General features: G+C 51.5%; 1 long non-coding RNA gene across 1 annotated transcript; it reads left to right on the forward strand.

Moving 5' to 3' along the window:
* Positions 1 to 4,790: 4,790 nt before the first annotated feature.
* LOC147980544 (uncharacterized) lies at positions 4,791 to 6,405 on the forward strand. Its single transcript, XR_015619405.1, has 2 exons — positions 4,791 to 5,358; positions 5,464 to 6,405. It is a non-coding gene; the product is annotated as an uncharacterized LOC147980544 (long non-coding RNA).

A 6,405-nucleotide genomic window follows, 5' to 3' on the forward strand; every position in this document is an offset into this window, starting at 1 on the left:
TTCGGGCACGTCACTGGCCTGCACACGAACATTTCCAAGAGCTCGGCCATGCCCATCCGATGTGGAAACCTAGACCTACAACAGCTACTGCAGCCGCTTGGGGTGTCGGTGAAGCACTTTCCGTGCACATACCTTGGCATGCCGCTCTCCTTACGAGCTCTCAGAAAAGTGGACCTTGAGCCTTGGTTGCTGAAATTTGGTGACAAAACTGCTTGCTGGAAGGGTGGCATGATGGCCAAGAGTGGAAGACTAGTGCTACTAAAATCAACGTTGATCTCCCTTGTTGTCTACTTGATGACTGTGCACAAGCTGCCCGCGTGGATCCGGAAACGGGTTGTCAAGCTCTACACGGCGTGGTTGTGGAGCGGTGAGACGTCGTGCAATGGAGGCAAATGCAGAGTCAATTGGGCACTACTGGCACGACCGAAGCATTTGGGGGGCCTGGGTGTCTTTGACCTACAGAGATTTGGGCGGGCGCTTCGCCTACGATGGCTATGGATGTCCTGGCAACAGCCGGAGAGGCCTTGGGTCGGTCTAGGCTTGCCTTGCGACGACTCTGACAGGACGCTATTCTCCATGGCAACATCGATCACAGTAAATGATGGCAGACTAGCCAGCTTTTGGCACGACCGATGGCTACAAGGCCTCTGTCCAAATATAGTTGCTCCAAACCTGTTCAGGATCTCCATCAGAAAGAATCGCTCGGTTCGGGAAGCATTGCATGAGGATAAATGGATGTTAGATCTAGCGCACGGCCTAACGTCACAGATGGAGGGTGAGTTGACACGACTAGCCGGTTTGCTTGACTCAGTGCTACTGGTTGATGATGCTGCTGATAAGATTGTATGGAGGTTCAAGTTTAGCCAAGAATACACTGCCAAATTAGCTTATCAACTCCAGTTCCTGGGATCGGTGCATCCAAATGCGAATGCGCTGATCTGGAAGGGTTGGGCGCCTGCTAAGTGTCGTTTCTTCCTCTGGATGGCAGCTCTGAGCCATATCCTAATAGCCGACTTGCTCCTTCGCCGCGGCTGGGAAAATAACTATTTCTGCGCGCTATGCGAGCGCAACCTGGAAACGGCCTTTCACCTGCTGGTCGAGTGCCCATGGGCGAAGCAGAGCTGGGAGAGATTGGCGGGGCTTGCCAACATGCCGTCACTGCAGCCTACGGGCTGGGCACATGTAACTAGCATCAACGAGTGGATGCTCACCTGCTGCACGAATGCCGGACCAACAAAACGCAAAGGGGCACTGTCTCTGGTGCACCTAGTCTCGTGGGAGCTATGGGGCAAACGTAACAGACGCATTTTTCAGGATAAAAGGCTGGATGTACGCTCATTTCTACAGCGCGTGAAGGAAGAGATCATTCTTTGGAATATGGCAGGAGCTAGGATCCCTTTCGACCCAGGTTGAGGGGTTTCCTCGTGTAATCTTTTTCCTTTTGGCATCTCTCCTTTAGATGCTTTGCCCCTTGGCCTCCCTTGTACTGGTGTTTTCCCTCTGATCAATGAATTTGGTAGATCAACTACCAACATTCAAAAAAATAGTAGCTCCGAAGCCACCCATGCCTCCCATGCCACCCATGCCGCTCATGCCGCCCACTCCACCCATGCCTCCCATAGTAGCTCCCATGCCTCCCATGGCCACGGCTCTTTTTTGGACCAAGACCTCTTCACGGGCAAGATTGGCGTACTCCTTTTACTTCTCATCGAGGGTAGATGTGTCCATGAAGAACAAGTACTTCTCCCATTCCAACAATCTAGTTCGCTCCTCCATGGCCAATTTCTTCTCCTCCAATGCCACCTTCCTCTCCTCGACTGCCACCCTCCTCTCCTCAGCCGACGCATCTTGGTTCCTTGCCATCTTCCTCACCCTCATTTGTTTCCTTTCTTGCGTTCACAATAGCTTTCATATCATTTTTAGCTCATCATCTCCTTTCATCTTCTTCTTTTCTTTTCCGTCTTTCTTGCATCCATTTGGTCTTTTTGGCTTGGAGTATGCAACTGAGTTTGGTGTAGGGCTTCTCTTGCCGTCATCACTTGATGTCTCCTCATCATCATCATCCAAATCAATAGTTCCCTTGTGTTTGTTGCTCTCCTCATCGACACCATCACGGGGTTTCCATTTATCATCATCCTTCAACGCATCATAGCAATGAGGCAAGGTAAATGATCTCCCTTTCTTGGTCTTCTTCTCTTCTCCTTGAAATAAGTTTTGTGCAGTAGTGAACTAAAAACAAAAGAAGAAGTTAGCACTTGAAACACCAAGAAGAAGCATGAACATGGAAGAATCATGAAAGAAATGGAACTTACCCTATCTCTATCATTAGTGCCACTTGGGTTTAACGTGTCAACTGCCTTAACTGTGGCCGCCCACCTTTGACAATCTTTGTTGATTGTCGACCACCGGAACAAAGAGGTCTTTCCGTGCGGTCAATTCCACTTTTGTTGTGTAAATCAAAGTGCTCCTTCATCCAGATCCAATATGCATCTCTACTTTGATCCCCTCCAATGGTGGCATCCCTAGACACTTGCAACCATGTATTGCATAGCAAGATATCTTCGTCCATGGTGTAGTTGCCCGCTCTTCCTTTCGGTGCATCGACGATACCTTCACCATCCTCATCCACCTCAAACTCATGATCATCGAGATGCACATCATTGGTTTGAGACCAATGAGAATTATTGGAGCCAACACCCATAGTTGACATATATGTCTCATCGTTGAAACTACAAAGTATATACAACAAAGCAAATAAGCTATCCATATGTATGCATTCAAAAAGCAACAACAACAAAAAGTGGGAGAAATTTTACCTTGTGGGAATTTCATCGAACACCTTGTGGGCATCGGCCACCGGCGCAACAAGCAAGCTCGCCGGCGCTTCGGTCGCCGCCGCATCCATTGCACGCCCTGCAAGCTTCTTCTTCGGCCGCCTAGAGGAGCCGTCCGCTGCCTTGTTCTTCTTCCCGGACACCTTGCCCGCCTTCGCCCGCGCCGCATTTGGGAGCTTCGAGGGAGGGGCACGTGGCTTCTCGGCGGGCGTCGGCGCGACGCCACCCGCCGCCGAGGTCGTTCGTGGCGCCATGCAAAGCCTGCGCGCGAGACCGGTGCTTGGAGGAGCACCGACGGAGGCGAAGCCAAAGCTCCCCGCGTTAGGATTTGCGCCGGCGGAGGCGGCGAAGGGGTCGCGGGTGTAGGAAGGGGTGAGGGGGATGTCAGCGCGGCCGTCCATCGGGCGAATTTGCCGGCGACGGCGCGGCCGGAGAGGGTGCGGCGTGGGCGCTCGAGTGTGCAGCATGCGGGAGCGGGCACACGAAATGAGCGGCGTGCGATGTCATTTCACCCCGCGCGCTGAACCACTTATGCCGCGCGCGTGTTTTTTTCGCCTCTGCTGGAGCGCCCGGAGCGGCCGCGCGCGCAAAAAACAGAATTTTTCCAGCGCGCGGCTGTTGGAGATGCTCTTATGTTGCTCTGTCAATAGCCAAGCATATTTGTAGATGGATAAATGAGTATTCTTCTACCTTGGAATGGATTTCCTGATGTTAATGGACTAGAACAATGGAAACCATGTGTGTGTTTTATTTTTTGTAGTACCAGAAAGGTTAAAACTTTCTTTTGGCATGGCTTCAGTAGCAACATCATAAGGCTATGAGAAATAGTTAATCGATTTACAATCACACAATTTGGTAACATCTTAATGGATTGATGATCATTTAGAAGCATAGTCCATGGGTTTTATGATTGTTATCGTTCTCTGTAGTCATTCCTTCAAATATTATGGGGAAAATCATGATGTTTGTTATACATATTTTGGATTGATAAAATATTGCAGTTTCGGCTGCCTGCTGATACAAAGTATAGGACGATTTTGCGGTCATTTCGCCGCAATATGGGTCATGTCAGATGATATTGAATGGATTTTGTAGTTCTCTACCTAGGTTGTAACAGATCATGAACGTATTTTGTCTCAAATGAGCATATATAGAAATAGTTTTGAAATGTGGGAAGGGTAGTTTTAGCATATTTTGAATTTGAGAATAGATACATATTAGTAAGCACTCCCAAAGAAAGCATAATTTATGTTTAGATTATGCAAATACTTTGTAATCAACAAATAATGAAAAGCAAGTGAATGTATGTTTTACCTGAATTGTAGTTCAGATAAGTTGCATGCACACCTTCTTCAGTGTATAAAACAACACATAAGTAGTAATAATACTCCATGATAAATGAACTAACAAATCAGACATCCCGATTACATGAATGTATTGTCTTATCCTTGAAGAACTCTGGAAGTGTGAGGTAGAAGGTGTTCTTCAATACATGCTCATGGGTGCACAAACCTTTGATGTTGTTGCGGTTTAGGCACTATGAATGTAACGAGTGGAGTCAGTAGAAAACAAGCAGTCGAAAGCAATTTGAATGAGATTAAGTGATATAGATGGAAATTTACTATCATTCCAGCCGGTAGATTCAAATCCATTTGGGTTTTGTAGGGTACGGCGAGCGGGGTCGCCGCTAGCAGACGAGCACAGGCAGTGCATTTATTGGCTGGCGATCGTTGGCGGCAAGGACTTGCGGTGACTGGCGCCGATGACATAGGGAGATGTCACGGCGGATTGATTTGAGAATTTGATTGGGAAGAAAAAGGATCATGCAAAGAAGATTACGGAGGAGGAAGCTGATGCGACTACAACGGAGGGTCTGCGGTTCAAGTGGAAATAAATGTGAGAACATCATTTGAGGGTGTGAACCGGAAATTAGCCCCCCCCCCCCCCCCCCCCCCCCGCGTCACCTCCTCTAGCGACTCAAGGGAAACCCTACTCGCGCCGCCGCCGGCCCCCTCCCCACCCCTTCCCCTGCTTCGCCGCCGCCGGAGGGAACGCAGGCGAAGCCGCGCATGACCCAGGGAAGGTGGCGGCGGGGCTCTCTTCGTCGTCTCTGTCCCGCGCTGGTGCCGCAGCCGCCAGGTGGTACAAGATCTGCGCCACTCCGGGGCGGCAGCCTCTCGTCCCGGCGGGAGGGCCGCACGACAAAGGGCGTCGGTGGCCGTGCTGCTCGGCGGAAGTTGCCCTGTGGCGGGCGGCAGGGTCAGATCTAGGCCCTCGAGGTACGGCGCCCTGCGCGAGTTTGTGGGAGGGCTGAGGGCTCTCCACGGCCATGGGGGCGCGGTGCCGGCCGCCCGTGCTCCGGTGGCGCTGCCCAGGGCGCGTGCCGGCGTTGTCTATGGCTCGCGTTGGTGGTCCGGGCGAGGCAAGCTTGGCGGCGGGGATGGTCTGGCTGGTGGTGGTCGGGGTGTGATGGTCAGGATATGGCATGGCTGGATCTCCGCTCCGGTCTGCGCTGGTGCCCGAGGTGAGCGGTGGCGTCACCCGAGGTACCTTTTTGGTTGGTCCGGCGGGGATGCTCGTTGACGAGTTGCAGGAGGTGGTAAGGTCTCGTGCTGCTATGCTTTTCCAGACTGGGCGGCCGGCGTCTGCGGTGAGGTTAGAGGTGCGATGCTTCAGGCGAAAGCCTGGTGTTGGACTTGTGTCGACAGCGATGACGGTGACGCCTTTGGGCGCCATTTTTTTCCTTCTTGGAGGAGTCATTGTGAAGCTCCCGCAGCTCATCCTTACAATGTGCTCCGGGCGAAAGCCTAAGATCTACTGTTGGATCGGACTACAACGATGTCCTCGATGTCGTTACCCCCTTGGGGGCGAAGTCTTGGAGCCATTGATCCACTGTTGGTCGTTTCTCGTCTTGGCTCGAGCACGATTGGTCAGGCTGGGGATGTGGGGTATCTAGTGGTGGTGGTGGAAGCAAACTATGGTTATGGCTACTGCCTTGGTCATCCTGGTGCTAACTATTGACCTCTCCTTTGGGGGCTCGTGGCGTCGGTGAAGTCTCGAAGTACGGTGCCCTTCGGCGACGCATGAGGTTTGGTTGCCTCTCATAGTGTTCTGGTTCTCTCTAATTGTGGTGGTGGCCATGGTGTGGCTCAGAGGAGGTGCACGGCTGTCTTGGCGAAACATTGCCCTTCGGCCCGGTCTGTGGCTCTCTCTATCGCGTCATGGCTCGGCAGTGGGAAGCCCTTCGATGGCGGTTGCTGACTCTCCTAGCTCTTCAAGGTGCAGAGTGACCGCAGTGCAGCAGGCAACTTCTTTTCTACATCTTCTCGGTGTTGATTCTCCCTTCGACTGATTCAACAATGCTAGTTTCCCGTTTCTTATCGGTCTGCTTAGTGGTGTTGGGTGCTAAGTTCTTGGTGCTGGCTAATTGTCATAGCTTGTTTCTGGTTCTTCTCTCTTGTTCCTTATTCTTTATTGTGTGTGTTGGGTGCTACTTGTTGTAGCCGTCGTGTTGTATCTCAGTCCCACTTATGATAATGAAAATGGTTCAGGCCGGCCTAAGCCCGCCGTA

The sequence above is a fragment of the Triticum urartu genome, chromosome 3A (assembly GCF_056163025.1).
Source record: "Triticum urartu cultivar PI428250 chromosome 3A, HENAU_Tu73, whole genome shotgun sequence".
Classification (NCBI taxonomy): domain Eukaryota; kingdom Viridiplantae; phylum Streptophyta; class Magnoliopsida; order Poales; family Poaceae; genus Triticum; species Triticum urartu.